The following is a 20155-nucleotide window of genomic DNA, read 5'->3' as shown; positions in this document are numbered from 1 at the left end:
AATCCTAAGCAGGCTCTGCTCTGTCAGCACAGAGCCCAATGTGGGGTTCAATCTCATGAATCATGAGATCATGACCTGAGCAGAAATTAAGACTCGGACACTTAACCAACTAAGCCACCCAGGCGCCCCTATTAAGTTACCTTTTAAAAAGAAAACTGTCATTTTATTTAAATTATAAAATTTACTGACATAGAGTATTCTCTTATTTTTAAAAAAATCTCTTCTGTATTTGAAGTCACGTGCCCCCCTGTTTACATACCCAATACTATTTGTGTTTTCTGGGTTTTTCTTGACCATTTAAAGGATTTATTTTATCAGCCTTCTCAAGAACCAATTTTTGGCTTTTGTAATCCTTTCCTATATATCTTAAAAGATAATTTAAAACCCCAATTCTATCACTTATTACGTAGAAGCTTGCATAAGCTTCTCTCTGTGACTCAGTCTTCTCATCTATAAAGTGAGAATAATAACTGTACTTACCCCACAAGGTTATAAAGATTAAATGAAATAATCCCTGTAAAGCACATGGAACAATACAAGGCCTAAATAGCAAGTGCTGGCTTTTATCTTCATCATCTGTTTACTTCTCTTGAGTTTATTCTGTTGTTCTTTTCCTAATTTAGGTTAGATGCTTAGCTTATTAATACTTTTAATTTTTTTAATTTGAGTATTTAAGGCTTCAATGTGTCAGACAAGTATTAACATCCAAGTTTGCTTTATTGTTCAGTTCTAGATGTTTTCTGATTTGTATTATCATTTTATTTTTGAGCTGTGGGATTTACAGAAGTCTGTTTTAAAATTTCCAAACATGGGTGTATATATACTGTTTGCTTTCATTTTTAGTTACGTGCACTTGTTGGCAAAAACTATGGCTGATACGATTATTTGAAATGTTTTAAAACTATCTATTTATATTTTAAAATGTATTACAATTTGCTGTACAGCCTAGTAAATGGTCACACTTAATAAAATGCTAACTTCTAGAACCAAATGACCTTGTCAAGCTCTCTGCTTTAAAAATCTATGAATATTCTCATTTTAATAGGGTAGAATTAGCAAGACACCAGAAGAAGTGTCATAACCTGGCCTCTGCCAGCCTTTCGAATATCCTCCTCCTCCTCCTCCACACCCTTCCAACGCTCTAACTGTACTGAAATCACAGTAGCGCTCTCTCTATAGGCATTCGCTCCAGACTTCCATTCCTTTGCACAGCCTCTGTGCTTCACCAGGTTGACTCTAATTTTTTCTTCAAGAATTGGTCCACAAGAAATCCTGGCAGGCAATCCCTGATCCTTCCTCAGCAGGCTGAGTGAGGTCCCATCTCTACTTCCAGCGCACCCAGAACATTGACCATAGTTGCTTCACAGCTCTTGGCTAACATTCATTTAAAAACTATTTATTAATCCCTTGGTATGTGCTCTATGCTGATTACACAACAGTAAATGAAACAGACATGATTCCTCCCATTAAAAGACTTATATAGTCAGGTGAGTTTTTGACTTATCTTGAAGCATCTGTAATCTTCATTTTCTGGCACATAACTAAACAAAGCAATAAATGCTCAATAAATGAATAAAAGGAATAAAAAATTGTATTAATCTCTTAAGAGAAACATAATTGAGGAGTTAAATTCACTATAAAAACCACATAACATACTCTAATATTCTTTATAAGTATGCTGGCATCTAAAAATGCATCTCCAAACCTTACAGTTATAGCCAGTAACTACCAATCCAGTAATCTCTACCTTACCTCTATCCAAGTACTAGCTAAGGAACTTCACTCCCATAATCACCTCTGGTGATTTCTAGATAATCAGAGAAAAGAAATTTAGATCCAAGTCATGAAATAGGGGAATCTCCATATATTCAAAAGCCCTCTTCCTAAAATATTTCGGGCTTATTTCATGTTTTGAATTATCTTAGCTCTAAGTTTATTAGCTTTTACTTATCACACTTGCCTTTAAGTTTATTTTGACAGAGACAGACACAGCGCAAGTCCGGGAGGGGCAGAGAGGGTGGGGGGGATGAGAGAGAGAGAGAGAGAGAGAGAGAGAGAGAGAGAGAGAGAGAGAGAGAATTCCAAGCAGGCTCTGTACTGGGTCCTGATGCAGGACTCAAACCCATGAAGCTGCAAGATCACGACTTGAGCCGAAACCTAGAGTCAGATGCTCAACCGACTGAGCCACCGAGGTGACCCTCTTATCATACTTAAAAAAAAAAAAAAATGTTTATCTTTATTTATTTTGAGAGAGACAGAGTGTGTGTGTGTGAGTGAAGGAGGGGCAGAGAGAGAGGGAGAGCGAGAATCCCAAGCAGGCTCTGTGTTCATGCAGGGCTTGATCCCACAAACTGTGAGATCATGATCTGAGCCGAAATCAAGAGTCAGACACTTAACAGAATGAGCCACCCAGGTGCCCCATCATACATTTTTTTAGTACTATGAAATAAGAAATTTAATATATTCTACATACTTTACATATTAATTCATTTAATCTTCTTACTAACTTTACGAGGCAAGTATTCTCGGGGTGTCTGGATGGCTTAGTCGGTTAAACGTCCAACTTTGGCTCAGGTCATGATTTCGCGGTTTGGGAGTTCGAGCCCCACATTGGGCTCTGTGCTGACAGCTCAGAGCCTGGAGCCTGCTTTGGATTCTGTGTCTCCCCCTCTCTCTGCCCCTCCCCCACTTGCACTGTCTCTCTCAAAAACAAAATAAACATTAAAAAAATAAAAGTCGTACTAATGAGGCAAGTATTCTCATTATGCATAATTTTATAAGAATAAACCTGAAAATGAAGCATGATTTTTTTAAAGAAAGGTATTAAATACTAGAATTAACTCAAGAAGAAGTAGAATACCTAAATACACCATAACCTGACTATAAAGTGGTGGTCAACAGGCTGGAAATGGGATGGAGGGGAGGGTGGTAAAGAAGGCAGTGGGGTGGGAGGCAGTGAGGAGGAGCCCAGGCTCTGGTGTACATTGTTCAAGATTTTATATAGTATGAGCTTATCAGACCTCCTTATTAGTTCCTTACAAACAAAGACTGGGTAGGAAGGAGCAAGGAAGGGGTGGAAGAAAGGGAGAAAAGGGAGGAAACTGATGAGCTCGAGTTAAACTGGAATTTCTGAGATACTTAAGATTGGAAATACCTCACAAACAGGTGAAAATATAAGACAGGAGAGCAGGAAGCAAGTATTTCAGATGGAGGGTAAGGATAGGAATTGTCACTACAGAATATGAAAAGATGCTACTGGAAATCTTGTGGCATGCTCTCCCCACAGTATCATATATAGCTGCAATAACATAGACAGCAACCCAAACCCAAAAGTATCCAAAATGGAGAATGACCAAATAAGTTAAGTCAGGAGTATATCCACCAACTTAAATTAAGAATAATGGTATCTTGGGACACCTGGGTGGCTCAGTCGATTAAGCGTCCGACCTCAGCTCAGGTCACGATCTCACAGTTGTGAGTTTGAGCCCCGTGTCAAGCTCCGTGCTGACAGCTTGGAGCCCAGAGCCTGCTTAGGATTCTGTGTCTCCCTCTCTCACTGCCCCTTCCCTGTTCACTCTCTTCTCTCTCAAAAATAAACATAAAAAAAAAAAATAAGAAGAATGGTATCTTAGTTATGAGAGGGCTAGTCCTAATTTAAGACAATGGGAATAAATGTTCTGCCTCCCTTTGAAGGGGGTGGGTAGCATAATACGCAAAGAGCCTGAGGGCAAGGTCCACAGATTATCTACAGGATGAGTTCTAGATTTCTCTACAGCAGAGAGTAGGAATAAGACTAAATTTTCAGTGGTGTCCAGGGAGATACCAACAGTAAGGGCAGAGCACATCTTTTTTCCAAGCCTGGAACTGTAACTGCTTTTCTGCAATGCAGCGTTTCAAAAAGCTGCTAGATCTAACAGATCTGCTACCTTGCTAAAGAATCTCCCAGCTGCCGGTGCCTGGAAGCACTGAGGACTCCTCCCAGAGTGCCAAGAAATCACTAACAATTTGTTGACTCCTCTGTTATCAGTCAACAGGACAGAAACAATTCTGCCTTCCCATGCTGACTGGTTTGCCAATGAACAGATACCTACAGCCAGAACTAAATGAGTGCTTAGGGAACCCAAGACCCCCATAAGTGGGCGCAAAATAAAATGCAGTTTGTTTTAAAAGGAACTCTGCAACCAGAGGAAAGGCTAAGCTCAAAATGAGAACAGGTGGCTTCTACTTAGGCAGAGCTAACAGAAGACAGTGGGTGACAGTGCACACGCGAGACCCCAGGATGGTGTCTGTCCTCTCAGTAAAGAAGAACACTCACAGATGTCCAAGTACCGGAGCTGCCAAAAAGGACACCGATGCAGGACTGCAGCCCCAAAGACACTGTCACAGCAGCTCAAAGAGGATACCACCATTACGACAATGTGTCAATGTGAAGAAAGGGGAGCATCCCTGGGTTTCTATAGTGCGGGCAGTTGATGTGCTTATCAGTTACTGCTTTTCTCCTAAGTAACTCAAACATGAACAGCTCCACAACCACTGAAGAGCCACTGAACAGGACCCATTGAGAAGGGTACTTTGCATTCCTTATCATGACCTCTGTCCTGCACCTTCCCTTGAGGAACTCCATCTTTGGTGAATCCTTTTATATCCTAATTGAGAATTAATGCTCAGTGGAAGATGACTGTACATTAACAAACTTTTTTTAAATTTTGGGGTGACATAGAAGGCTGCCAGTTTTGATTAGGATGCAGAGGAGAAGAGGCTCTCAGCAGATCAAGCTCCAATACAAGCTGCCCTGATGCTCAGACTCAAAGGTACAAGAAATAATCTGTGGTAGATTCTCTGACAAGTCCAATAGGAGAGTTGGAGCACAGACCCCTAGATTTTCTGAGGCAAGGATATGTATGAAAACTGTAGCTCCTGGCATGACATTGGGCCCCAGTAGAGAACCCAACTATGGAACATCAAGGATTTAGTGACCAGAGCTACCCATCCATGATTCACAAGGTCAGGTGAAGCAGCAAGCTATTATATGAGAGAAATGGTATTTTTGTAATAGTACCTAGGCAGTGGTAGAAGGCACTAGTAAATACAAGTCCAGAACCTCATGTCACCTACTCTTATCACAACAGATGTCTTTACTTATGCTCACGCCAACAACTTTATGGTGGGTTCCTGGTAACCAATGACAAAAAAGAAAAACCTGGGTCCTGGCTGACAAAGACAGATAAAAAATGACTACTGCTATACAGCCCTACTTGGATGACTCTGAAAGACAACGAGGAGGCAGAAATTCTCTCAGTGGGCATGGCAAAGAGAGAAGTGACCAAACAAGAAAAAACATGGACTTCTTAGGAGTGGTGAATGGTATGGCTGATTGGGTAGGGTGATGGAAGGAGCAAAAGTGGAAAATAAAAGAGAAGGAACCTGGAGAAGAAGCATGTTGATGGTTCTAGAAGAGCCCAAAATGCCAACCTTTATATCTTACGTTAATGCCCACCACAAAACACCAACAATGCTTTGGTGCATTTAACAATGAGGTGCATTTAACTACATTCCCAACTATAGATGGAATAACTTGTCACTTGACTGCAGTGAGCTTTTGCTCTGGGCCACCTCAATGCTTGGCCAACAGGGTCATGAATGGAGGAGCCACAGTGACAGACAGGAAGGCTTTACACAGGCCCAACAGCATGGGTTCTTCCTTACTGAAGGTGGCCTAATCACTGCCACTGACACATGTGGGTATAGAACTGACACTCCAGATATGCGTTTGTCTTCCTTGCCCACAGTATATCATCCCGCCAGCACCACTATCCCAAGGTTTATAGATCACCTCATGAGGAGTATCAATTATGGCCTCAGGATCAGCTACAGGATTGGGGATTACAGCTTGGTCCACTAACCCTCTTGTTTTGGAGATTTCTTTTAGTGATTACAACCAGCCTCCAATTTGAAGCAGACAAAGTGGGCTTAATGGAACATGAGACAATCTGAGAAATAAAAACAGGCTATAGCAAACACTTGTGGTGCTGGCAACACATCCCCTTACCCTACCGGTCTCATTATAGCTATGGTGGACAGCTCTATGCACTGCCTGACAGTATCTGATACCAAGTATAAGCCAAGGCACTGCTGTTTTGCTCCTTAGGGTTTTCTCCAAATTTAAAGAAGACTGCTCAGCAGTATGTAGGCACAGCCATACAAACGCTAGAGTTAAAGCTCCAGGAGCAATTTTCAACTAACAGAAGATGAAAAGTCATTAGGGCACCGAGCTTGCTAGGTCAGAAGAGCATCTGATTCTTGATCTCAGGGTCATAAGTTAGAGCCCCTTGTTGGGTGTAGAGATTCCTCAAATAACAAAAACCTCAAAAAAAAAAAAAAAAAAAAAAAAAGATGATGAAAGTCAGTGGATAAATGTCCCAAGCTCCCTGTCCTTTGATGGGACAATACTACGGCACATTCAGAGGGTCCCCACGATTGCCCATAGTGATAACCGGCTCCTTACCACACTTGATGTAACTTCTCTCACCTTTCCCTTTCTCCCATTTCTGCTTCTTTGGATCACCTTGCAAATAAACTACCTAGTCGTAAGTCCTTTTCTCAGGCTCTACTTTCAAAGGAGCCCAAACTAAGAAGTGGTGCAGTCAGGACTCAAACTAAAACAATGTGGCTCCACAGCCTGCACTTTAACAAGAGCGTATTGCCTCTTTAAAGCAGCAGAATAGGGTGCAATACACTATGGGATCCTAAATGTAAATACCAGTGAGCAAGCATATACACAGCAACAAAGAGATTTTAAGTTTCTAGTGGTGAAGAAAACTGGAAAAAAAGGGGCAGACTATATATAGCCAAACCTAAGTCAATTAAATACATACATACACACACACCAAAGACATATTCAAAGACATATAGCAAACAAATGAGACTGCTTTCCTATGGCAGGAGGAGACAAAAGGAGAGTGGAGATCAAGAAGAAAGTAAATAAAATAAATCAATTGAGGGACCTTATAAAGAACAAAGTAATTTTACTCCTGTAAATGTAAGATATGATTAACTTGAGTTTCTGAGTCACAGTCCGAACATACTGTCACCATATTAAATGGAAAAGTCAACAGTACTTGTTATGAATCGGAAGTTATCAAAATAAATATAAAACTCTGAAAATATTTTTATTTACTTATTTATTTTTGATGTTTATTTCTGAGAGAGAAAGAAAGTGTGTGTGCAGGCATGTATGTGAGCATGGGAGGGTCAGAGAAAGAGACATTACAATCCAAAGCAGGCTCCAGGCTCTGAGCTGTCAGCATAGATCATGACCTGAGCCAAAGTCGGACGTTTAACTGACTGAGCTACCCAGAAACCCCTGAAAATATTTTTAAAAATTCACCTGTGTTAAGACCTAAAATCATTCTGAACAGTACTGGCAGCACACATTCCATACTTTGAGAAACACTGTTGTCACTATTCTGAGATAAGAATGATAGAGGGATCTTCAAAATATATATATTTTTGGGGGTGCCTGGGTGGCTCAATCAGTTGAGAGTTGGACTTCAGCTCAGGTCATGATCTCACAGTTCATGGGTTCAAGCCCTGCACTGGGCTCCCTGTCAGCGCAGAGCAGGCTCGGGATCCTCTGTACTCCTCTTTCTCTGCCCCTCTCCCTCTCATGCTCTTGCTCTCGCTCAAAAATAAATAAACATTAAAAACACCTTTAATATACATTTTAATAGTAAAAATATTAATTTGAAAGCTTAACTAGATTTATGTTAAAGAGAAAACTTGAGGGGTGCCTGGATGGCTCAGTCAGTTAAACAACCAACTTTGGGTCAGGTATTTCTCTCTCTCAAAAAAAAACACTAAAAATTTTTTTAAAAAGAGAAAACTTGATAAGAGCTGAATCACAAAGCCTTTTCTTAATGTGAATGCTTTCCTTCCTCAATAATGTAATGTTTTCCAGTTACACAATGTATAATCACAAAACAGTGACTACTTAATTTTCAATATAAAATGTTGAAATATTTCTAAATATTGCAAAGTCCTAAATCAGTCATCAACTAAGAGCTGAAAAGAACTTTAATAAAAGCACCAAAACTAGCTAGTTTTATATTATGAGATAACTTATTACCTCACTGAAAGGTATTTCTCTAAGGACATTACCATACTGATGGTTATTTGTTAACATGAAACCATCAAATTCTGCTTCATAAATTTCTTCATTGATCCCAATTCACTGAGCAGTAACTCCATTAAAATAAGATACCATCCTTCAGTAACAGTGTCAGAATTATACCTGAAGGAATATTTTAAACATTTTTTACTAAATCTTGCTTAGCATTTAAAACTATAGCAAAAGACGTAATATGAACAGAACAGTATTTTTTTCTTTAAAAACTGCTCTTTTAAAACATGCAATACCTTAAAAAAATTAATTTTTAAAAATAAGAATAGGGATGCCTGAGTCACTCAGTTGGTTGAGCATCGGACTCTTGATTTCAGCTCAGTCATGATCTTGAGGTTCGTGGGATCAAGCCCCTCGTCAGGCTCCACACTGAGCATAGAGCCTGCTTGGGATTCTCTCTCATTCTCTGCCCCTATCCCATGCACATGTGCTCTCTCTCTCTCTCTCTAAAGAAACAAACAAAAAGAATAAAAAAGGCAATACTTTGCTTTTTTTATGGTATCTCCCTTACAATATGCTAAGACTTGAAACATGATGTACAAAAATATGTGTTGTATGTAAACAAATGACAAAATGAAGAGACCAATAAGACAATAAAACATTAATTTTAATGTTTCCTTAAGCTTAGAAAACTTAGGGTGCCTGGGTGGCTCAGTCAGTTAAATGTCTGACTCTTGATTTCAGCTCAGGTCATAAGCTCACAGTTTGTGAGTTTGAGCCCCACTTGGGGTTCTGTGCTGAGGGCATGGAGCCTGCTTGGGATTCTGTCTCCCTCTCTCTCTGACCCTCCCTCACTTGCTCTCTATCTCTAGCTCAAAATAAATAAAAATAAACTTTAAAAATAAATAAATAAACTCAGGAAACTTAGGTTTGAACAATTACTTCTATTTGCTATGGATGCTGCCCAACATTATCCGTACTATCCAGACAGAATGCATGGACATCATCATCTCTTTCCAACATCCAGTCAGAAATTACTGTTGATACAGAAGGACTATTTTCAACTGTTAAGAAAATGAGAATTTTCATATAATTCTAATTATTTTCTTAAAAGTCTTTTTCTTACCTCAGAGATGTGGCTAGATAAAACTGTACTTCCAATTTTCTCCAAACAGCTTTGACCTATGCTTCCATCTCATGAATTCCAAGACAGTATTAAACTGATGCATATTTTCATAAATCTGTTAAAAAAAAAAACTTATTTAGACTAAAAGAAACATGCAGAAGCAATACTAAAACAATGTCCTGTGTAAAACTATACATTTTCAATGTAAAGTCAATGAAAATTCTAAAGTACTTTAACCTATTGCTTTACCATTTTCCCAACCTCTGCCCAAAGAAGTTCCCCATTTTGCATATTTTCAACTTTGCAAAGATAATAGTAGTTCTGTGGAAAAAGTTACTCACGTGTAAAATTTCTGTATCAGCTTAGACTTTTGAAAAAAAAAATCACATCTTAAACTGGAAAAGCAGGAGCAGCTAGAAGCAACACTAAAATCTATAATTCTACAACATTCAAACCCCTACGTCAGCAAAACTATATTTGACCACCCAGCTAATATCCCTATTTTCACTTTTATCACAAAATCTCTGTAAGCAGTTTTCATTTCAGTCAAGCTTTCCCCTAGAATATCAGGAACTGAAGGGGTCAGGAATGAATCGCATCGCTTGGTCAAAGCCCAGGGGATGGGTTACAACTATGTGACCCCTGACATTCAGTTCCCCTGCTGCCTTAAGAGACAAAATTCACAAATCTGGAAGAGGGAAACAATGAAAAATTTAAATCTATTTAAAGAAGTGTGTTGTTTACTTAAAGATCTTGAAAATAATTTTGTTGAATGTATCTTTTAACTGAAACTTCAAATAGCAAGGTATTCTGTTTCATATTGTAAAAGGAAAAATTTTAAGCTGCATGAACACTACCTATGTCCCACTGCAAGGTCAAAATGCCTTTGTCTTCAAGTGCATTTAGAAGTATCATTTGTGTCACACTGAGGTTTAATAGTCTTGGCAATAATGACTGAATTCATGTAAACTGGGCAACCTGAAACTGTCTAGCATATCAGATAGCAGGCTTTCTTAAAGACAAGAGTCTCCACTCAGCAGACAGGCTGCCATAGGACCATGCTAAATCTTTCATGGTCCAACTAAAGACAGACTGACCCTGAAAGCAATTAGCAATGCTTTGTCTGCATTTAAGAGCTTTTACTGTCTTCGCAATGCACTGGTTACCTACAACTTAACTGGTCCCTAACATTTTTCAGGGTACTGACAGGACTATACAACTCTTAGAATATCACTTAGAGAAAAGAGGGCAGGAATGGAGATACACTGTTTAGGATTTTGTTTTTCTGAGATGTTCACAGTCTTAAAAAATTTCCCTTATATAATCAAAAAATAAATGCATTGTATTTCCATTTTAGAAATGACAAATATTTTCCTTGAAAGCCCCTCTTTGCCAACAACTCCATTCTTCCCAAATGGTGTGTGTGGAAGAAAAGAGGGAAGGCAATCACTTATATTAAGCAAAGCTCAGATTAACCTATTCTCCTAAAGGTTAAAACAATCCATCAAAATGACTATGTTTAAAAATACATGGCTTGGGGTGCCTGGGTGGCGCAGTCGGTTAAGCATCCGACTTCAGCCAGGTCACGATCTCTCGGTCTGTGAGTTCGAGCCCCGCATCGGGCTCTGGGCTGATGGCTCAGAGCCTGGAGCCTGTTTCCGATTCTGCGTCTCCCTCTCTCTCTGCCCCTCCTCCATTCATGCTCTGTTTCTCTCTGTCCCAAAAATAAATAAACGTTGAAAAAAAAAATTAAAAAAAAATTAAAAAAAAAATACATGGCTTGATTCTAATTCTACCAGGTTATTTCCAATGGATCAAATAAAATTAACATGTGAACCACTTACCAACCATTGTTTATTACAGCACTATTTATTACACCACCATTTCCTTGGTGTGAAAAAAAAGAACTGAAGCTTTAGGCTAAGTCTAAAGTTAATAAAAAGAAAAATACATAATTAAAGAATCTGGAAATATGCCACCTTCAAAGTCCAAGATCCTGCCTGAATTTTCTATCCTCCCTCCATCCTCTCAATGCAGAAATAAATGACAAAAAAATATAACTGTCTAAAGATTGAATCTAAGACCAACTAATGAAAACCAAGTAAATGTGACCTTACTACTAAGAGGTAAATAAAAGATTAATCAAAGGACAGGATATGCTTCACAGTACAGGTCTGCAAATCACTTTTTACAAACTAAAACTGTGTGAATAAACTAAAGCTTTCCCTAACCTTTGCAATATAGTGCTACAGTCCTATAAGCAGAAATCAGTAAACATGTGCAGCTTTAATCACTTAACTTACAAGGTAATATACCACAGGCTTTTAGCACTATGAACTTGGGTTTAACAACCACAAAGATCCAGTCAAAACTGAATACTAAACAAGTATGATAATACTTTCATCAAAAATTTTGTGTCTGAAATTTTCAAGCCTGTTAGTGCTGGAAAACACACTGAAGAAAAAATAATTCTTTTAAAAACACATCAGAGCTTCTTAATGATAGAATAAGTGAAAAACAAACCTTTCTAGATATATTCTAATGTTTTATGATTGAGCTAATGTTAGAATTTCAAAGTTGGTAAATATGGGCAAACAAATGTGAAAAGTGCATTTTAATCCCACATTATCTTTACAAAATACCTTTATTTGCCACCAAAATGTACACATCCCTCATGGTTCTCAAAATTATTAAAGTTGTTAAACTTTTTTAAAAATTATTTTGAGAGAGACAGAGACAGCATGATTAGGGGAGGAGCAGAAAGAGAAGGAGAAAGAGATTCCCAAGCAGGCTGTACACTGTCAGGGCTGAAACTGATGTGGGACTTGAACTCATGAAACCAGGAGATCATGACCTGAGCTGAAATCTAGTCAGACGCTTAACCGACTGAGCCACCTAGGCACCCCAAAAGTTGTTAAACTTTAAACCACTGGGGTACTGGGCACCTGGGTGGCTGAATCGGTTGAGTGGCTGACTCGATTTCAGCTCAGGTCATGATCCCACGGTGGGAGGATCGAGCTCCAAGTCGGACTCTGCACTGACAGCACAGAGCCTGTTTGGGATTCTCTCTTTCTCCCTTATCTTCTGTCTCTCTCCTGCTCACGAGCTCGCTGTGTCTCGCATGCTCTCTCTCTAAAGAGAATTAGATAAATGTTTTAAAAATAAATAAACCACTGGGGTACTTAAAAGATCACTAACCATACATAACCCATCAGTGACAAACACGAACTAAGGATATTATAGTCATCTTTGACTCCGACGTTTTAGGACATCGACCATTCACTCCTGTATAAGATTTGCTTTACAGAAATAATAGTGTACATATGCTTTTGATAAATATACTCATAAGACAAAATTTAAGATTACTTTTGAGTTTGTACAAAATGTCAAAAAGTGGTCATTTCCTAGTCTTCACAAAATCAGCAATACTGACAGCATATTTTTTCTTTCTACCACTCCAAATCCTCTCCTTCTCATCTTCATTTCTCCTCTCCAAGCACCATAAAAAGTACCCCAAATGTTGGACAAATATTGCTGTTAACACTATCACTGCATTCTTATAACCGTTTTAAAAAATCAGAACCGGGGCGCCTGGGTGGCGCAGTCGGTTAAGCGTCCGACTTCAGCCAGGTCACGATCTCACGGTCCGTGAGTTCGAGCCCCGCGTCGGGCTCTGGGCTGATGGCTCGGAGCCTGGAGCCTGTTTCCGATTCTGTGTCTCCCTCTCTCTCTGCCCCTCCCCCGTTCATGCTCTGTCTCTCTCTGTCCCAAAAATAAAATAAAAAACGTTTAAAAAAAATTTTTTTTTTAAAAATCAGAACCAAACTACAAAATAATATTTGACAAAACATTCCAGCTGGGCTCTTAAACTAAATGCATTAATATTACAACCTTTGGTACATTAACTGGAAAATTCCAACATCATGCTTCAGAAAAATACAATACAGTTTTAGCTATAAGTAACTCAAATGAGCAGTGTAATTTAGGTTTATCATGCATTATTATTATTATTTTTTTTTTTGAGAGAGAGAGAGAGAGAGAAGAGAGAGATCATGAGAGCAGGGGAGAGGAAGAGGGAGAGGGAGAGAATCCCAAGCAGTCTCCACTCCCAGCATGGAGCCTGACCATGGCGCTTGATTTCACAACCATGAGATCATGACGTGAGCCAAAATCAAGAGTTGAATGCTTAACTAAGCCACCCAGGTGCCCCTATCAAGCACTTCTATAATAAAGCAGGTTAGTACCACATAACACAGAAAGGAAGGGTCAACTTATGGACGGGTTGTGTTCTAAAACATCACTTACAAATTGAATATAAGCATGATTTTACAACTTAACATGCCTTTCCCATAAAAGCAAAGATTTAAACAGCAGTATTAAACCCACAATACAAATGAACTACAGTGCACGATTCTATGTAGCACTCTTCTGCTTAAGCATATTTCCATACCAAACTCTAAGCTTTTATTCACTGCTGTATTCTAGAATCTAGCACAGTTGATGACACAGAGTAGGATTTCAACAAATACTAGCTGATCTGAAGTACTGAATAGCAACAACTCAATGATATGAAACCAGCCTGTCTAGAAAACCTTACCTATCTTAATTATATCAGATAACCAAAAGGCAAGGGGAGAAAAGCTCCTTCCAAAAGATATGTGAACAAGATTCTCAACACCAGGCTTGGAAAGCTCTGGTCTAAGCCAATTGTGGCAATTTCCATTCTCCTTGCCAGTAAGACAAGAGACTAAATTGCTGGGGAGCTTCTGGATGATGAAAAAAAGACACTTGGGTGAAAACCCCTTCCATCCCCCAACCTTTTTTTCCAGGCAACTCTGGGTTTGAGTTTGTCAAGCAGAATGAGGCAGCTATCTTAGGACCATAAGGAAAGAGATGGCCTAAGAAGACAACCCAACAAATAATGAAGCTTCTGCACAGCTAAGGAAACAATCAGCAAAACTAAAAGGCAACGAATGGAATGGGAGAAGATATTTGCAAACAACATTTCAAGTAAAGGGTTAGTATCCAAAATCTAGAAAGAACTTATCAAACTCAACACCCAAAAAACAAATAATCCAGTAAAGAAATGGGTAAAAGACATAAATAGACACTTCTCCAAAGAAGACATCCAGATGCCCAACCAACACATGAAAAAATGTTCAACATCACTAATCATCAGGGAAATGACATACCACCTCACATCTGTCAGAATGGCTAACATTAACAACTCAGGCAACAACAGATGTTGGCAAAGATGCAGAGAAAGAGGATCTCTTTTGCATCGTTGGTGGGAATGCAAACTGGTGCAGTCACTCTGGAAAACACTATGGAGGTTCCTCAAAAAATTAAAAATAGAACTACCCTACACCCAGCAATTACACTAAGTATTTATCCAAGGGATACAAGTATGCTGTTTCGAAGGGGCACATGCACCCCAATGTTTACAGCAGCACTATCAACAATAATCAAAGTATGGAAAGAGCCCAAATGTCCAACAATGGATGAATGGATAAAGAAGATGCGATATATGTATACAATGGAATATTACTCAGCAATCAAAAAGAATGAAATCTTGCCATTTCCAACTGCGTGGATGGAACTAGAGGGTATCATGCTAAGTGAAATTAGACAGCCAGAGAGAGACAAATATCATATGACTTCACTCGTAGGAGGACTTTAAGAGACAAAACAGATGAACATAAGAGAAGGGAAGCAAAAATAATATAAAAATGGGGAGAAGGACAAAACATAAGAGACTCTTAAATATAGAGAAAAAACTAGAGGGTTGTTGAAGGGGTTGTGGGAGAGCAGATGGGCTAAATAGGTAAGGGAGCATTAAGGAATCTACTCCTGAAATCATTGGTGCACTATATGCTAACTAACTTGGATGTAAATTAAAAGATAAATTATTAAAAAAAAAAAGAATGGCTGCATCAAAAGACAGAAAGAATCTGGGTCCTTGGTGATGCTATAATGCTTGAATGTTTTAACTAGGTTGGATCTTTTTATTATATTAAATCTTTTTATTGTTTAACCAGTTTTCAATTACCAAAAGTAACCCAGCAAATACAGTGATTTAGAAGCCAATACGACATTTACTTTCATGAATTCAACTTTTATTTATACAATGATAACTCATCTAAATTATATCTCAATCCTGGGGCGCCTGGGTGGCTCAGTCGGTTAAGCGGCCGACTTCGGCTCAGGTCGTGATCTCGCAGTCCGTGAGTTCGAGCCCCGCATCGAGCTCTGTGCTGACAGCTCAGAGCCTGGAGCCTGTTTCAGATTCTGTGTCTCCCTCTCTCTGACCCTCCCCTGTTCATGCTCTGTCTCACTCTGTCTCAAAAATAAATAAACGTAAAAAAAAAATTAAAAAAAAAAAATAAATTATATCTCAATCCAGATCCTTCTCTTGAACTAATACAAATTTCCAAAGTACTAAATATTAAATAGTTATTCCAGTGGCACATTAAGAGAACGGAAGTGATATAAAAGCCATCATCTACCAGCACAAAAATTGTTTATGCACTCATATTCGCTTGCATGGCTAACAGCAGCACCACCACCTACCCAACTGTCAAAGTTGGAAATCTAGGAAGCACTAATCTCATCTCCCTCTGCTTCATCTATTATATTGAGGTAATTAAGAAATGCTGCCCATTCTGATATATCTTTAAAATCTGTCTCCTTTATATCTATACACACCTAGTACAGGCTCTCATCTTTCACTGCAGCCTGCCTTCATTCTTACCTCCTTCACTGTACCTTTGTTTCTAAAATACAACTGTGCTTCTTGAAAAGATTATAAACACCATAAGTTAACAGGAAAATAAAAATTAAAACTATAATTAGAAACCACTACATACCCACCAGAATGGTCATAATAAAAAAGACAGACAATACCAAGTGTTGGTAAGGACATGGAGAAACTGGAACTCTCACACACTGCTATAAAATGATGCAACCGCTTGGAAGAACCGTTCAGCAATTTCTTGAAAAGTTAAACATAAACTCACTACATGATCCAAAATTCCCTCTATGGAAATACCCAAGAGATATGAAAATGTGTGTCTATACAAAGACTTATACACAAATGTTCTCAGCAGTATTATTCATAATAGCCAAAAGTGAAAACAACCCAAAGGTCCATCAACTGGTGAATGGATAAAGTGTGGCATAATCATACAATGGAATACTATCAGGTAATAAAGTACTGGCACATGTTACAACTCGAATGTACCTCAAACACATGCTAAATAAATGAAGCCAGTTGCAAAATACCATGTATCGTATGATTCCATGCATACGAAATATTTAGAAAAGGCAAATTTAGACAATCAGACCAAAGCAGTGGTTACCTAAAGCAAGGGGTAGAAGTGGGAAATTTGGAGCAGTGATGAAATGTTCTAAAATATTTACAGCACAACTCTAAAATTTTACTATAAATAAAAAAATACAAGTGTGCTTTAAAATTTTTCAACAATTTCCACTTGTGTTAAAATGAAGGCCAAAATCTTTAGAAGGCTATCTATAGACTGCTATAATCTGCTTTCCGTCTATTTAACCTGCTTTATCTTCTACTATAATCTCTGCCAAAAAGTCTCCTGCTGGTCATTATTAAACTATTTGCTATTTCCTAAATATGCCCAGTTATTTAATGCTTCTCCCTTTCTTTGAACTTGCTATTCTAATTCAAAAATCAAAATGTTATCTTTATATTTTGCCAAGTGAACTTCCATTTGTCCTCACAAAGATCCATCTCAAATACCTCCTTTCATTGAATGCTCTCCACTCCCTACGTGTTGCTAACTTGCTGAGTCTGGTAATAACACACTTAGTGCTTAGCACACTGAATTCTGATGATCTATTTAAAGGTATGTCTTACTTATTAAGATAACCCCTGTGTACAGCAATTGCATTTTACTAATACTTGTGTTCCCTGTGTTTTAAGCACAGTCCAGTGACCAGCACAAAGGAGATAATCCATGTATTTTTGAATAAATGATTGATGAAGAATGACAGGAAAAAGAAAAATCCCAAAGTGGGCAAAATGAGCTCTGCACCACAAAGACCCTTGTGTAAGTATGGTTAAAGCTGGTTACATAAGAAAGAAAAACAGAAAACCATCCAATCTCACCTAAGTGTTTATCAGGGTGGGATCAGTTAAATAGCCACAATGAACATTACACAGTCCTTTAAAAGAATGAGAATCATTTATTTGTGCTGATATAGAATGATATCCCAAATATCCTGCGGTTATAAAAATTATAAAAAGAGTCACTCCACTATTAAAAAGAAAACTATACACACAAACAGCAGTGTGTGTGTGTGTGCGTGTGTGTGTATGTGTATGCACACACGTGCAACATGTATGAGGAAGGTAGAGATGAAAAGGTACACACCAACTCATCGGAATATAGGCAAAAAAGTGGAAACAACCTAAATGCCTATCAACTCATGAACAGATACACAAAAGGTGGTATATCCATCCAACTAAATATTATTTATCCATAAAAATAAATTAAGCCATAAAAAGAATCAATTCCAATACAACATATGAACACTGAAAATATTACGCTAAGTGAAAGAAGCCAGACAAAAGGCCACGTGTTATATGGTTCCATTTATACAAAATACCCAAAATATGCAATTCCACAGAGACAGAAAACAGATTAATGGTTGTGTGGGATTGGGAGTGGAGGGTGGGAATGGAGAAAGACACCAAAGGGATGATCTATATAAGAAAAAAAAGGATAAATTTGAATTCATCAAAATTAAACTGTTTGCTCTGCAAAAGACCCTGTTAAAAAGATGAAAAGACAGGGGCGCCTGGGTGGCGCAGTCGGTTAAGCGTCCGACTTCAGCCAGGTCGCGATCTCGCGGTCCGTGAGTTCGAGCCCAGCGTCGGGCTCTGAGCTGATGGCTCGGAGCCTGGAGTCTGTTTCCGATTCTGTGTCTCCCTCTCTCTCTGCCCCTCCCCCGTTCATGCTCTGTCTCTCTCTGTCCCAAAAATAAATAAAATGTTAAAAAAAAAAAAAAGATGAAAAGACAAGACACAGAATAGGAAAATATACTTGCAAACCATAGATGTGACAAAAGATCCATATCTAGAATATATCCAGAAATATCAAAACTCAACATTAAAAAAAATTCACCTAGAAACTGGGCAAAGAACATGAAGAGCGATTTCACTGAAGATATTTGGATAGCAAATAAGCACATGAAAAGATATGGTCAACAACAACAGCCATCAGGGAAAGGCAAATTAAGACTACACTGAGATCACTAAGCACCCACTGGAATAACTAAAATAAAAAAACAGGACAATACCAAGTTCTGGCAAGAATATGAAGAAAATGAATCCTTCCTACGTTGCTGATGAGAATGTAAAATGCAACAGCCACTCTGGAAAATGGTTTAGAAGTTTCTTTAAAAACGAAATACACACTCACATGTAACCAAATGCACTCCTGGTTACAAAGAAACGAACATGAATGTTAGTAGCAGCTTTATTTTTAATAGCCCAAAACTGGAGAAAATAAAATGTCCTTCAAAAGGTAAATGGTTAAACTATGGTACATCCATACAACAGAATCTTATACTCAGCAATAAAAAGGAATAAACTACTGTTACACAAAACAACTTGGGTGAATCTCAAAGGATTAGGCTGAGTGCAAAAAGGTCACATAATGTAGGATTCCATTTATAAAACACTCTCAAAATGATAAAATTATACAGATGGAAAAAAGACTAATGGGGGCAGCTGTGTGGGTGGCATAAGGGAGGTCTTTGCGGTGACAGAATCTGTACCTTGTTGCTGACGTGGTTACCTAAATCTACATGTATACTTAAATGGCACAGCACAATACATATAAAATGAACCAATGTCAATTGCTGGTTTGGTATTGTACATCATGTAGTATTAAGTAACCACTGGAGGAAGGTGAAGGGTACAAGGGACCTCTCATTATTTTTGCAATGTCCTATGAATCTAGAATTACTTCTAAGCAATTAAACATTTTTAAACTCTATTTCCTAAAAATGTTTTACCTCTGCTTTAAATTAGATTTTGAACAAAATAACTGTTCAAAGACTGTTCAAGATATATTACTTCTTTCCAATCAGCTAGAAAACTTCAATTCTGCAGTGGGTTCTAGTATCCTATGGAAATGAGGAGTGCCCATAATAGAAGTCTAAAGAAACCAGCAGTTCCTAGACCAAATTCTGGGTCTGGGAAGCAGTGACTGCTATTTCAATGGGTGCCCATCTGTTCTAAGAGTGACACACATAGGAAGTTTGATGCAGCCACCTGCCCCAGGATGAATCCCCAAATAATCATCTATCCGTATATTCTTTTCCAATTTATCCTTCCTCACAAAGAAGCATAGGAACCACCTCTATGTTTTCATTTTAATTTTTCTCTATAATTTATTAGCACAATACACACTGTACACATGGGCATTTAAATTGATTGATATATCTTCTTCCCCTTTCCAAGTAAACCTAACTCAGTCAGTGAAGAAATATGTATCACCCATTTATTTCCATAAAATGATAAGAAATTACCAACAGAACATTTATTTTATTAGTTGTAAAAGCACCCACGGGGCAAGTTCCTCTGGATAGTTTCACTACATTATACAAACAGGAAAATTTTTATTCTGAGGAATTATCAGGAATTGATTTTAGACTGCTAAGAGTCCATCAATTCTTCTAAAAATGGGCACTGTTTATACTTTTCAATAAAGCATAAACATTATTTAGAATTAACATTATGAACACCAATTACAGCGTTACGCTACAATATAGTGAATCGCCACAGACTATTAGTAATTTACTTCCTCTCCTGATATAATCCAATGTAAAATACACAATGCTATCTATGTAGCATTCATCCCCCCAAAATTTAA

General features: G+C 38.2%; 1 protein-coding gene across 1 annotated transcript in view; it reads right to left on the bottom strand.

Annotated features, from left to right (window-relative positions):
• The window catches only part of BMPR1A (bone morphogenetic protein receptor type 1A), a 137880-nt gene that overhangs the window by 48862 nt on the left and 68863 nt on the right, over window positions 1-20155 (bottom strand). Inside the window, exon 2 of the mRNA XM_023240628.2 lies at window positions 9246-9360. The gene's annotated coding sequence lies outside the window, so the exon portion shown is untranslated. The remainder of the gene's footprint in view (window positions 1-9245; window positions 9361-20155) is intronic.

Source organism: Felis catus, chromosome D2, assembly GCF_018350175.1.
Source record: "Felis catus isolate Fca126 chromosome D2, F.catus_Fca126_mat1.0, whole genome shotgun sequence".
In the NCBI taxonomy this organism is placed as follows: domain Eukaryota; kingdom Metazoa; phylum Chordata; class Mammalia; order Carnivora; family Felidae; genus Felis; species Felis catus.
The sequence above is the reverse complement of the archived record's forward strand: the minus strand, read 5'-3'. Positions and strand labels throughout refer to the sequence as shown.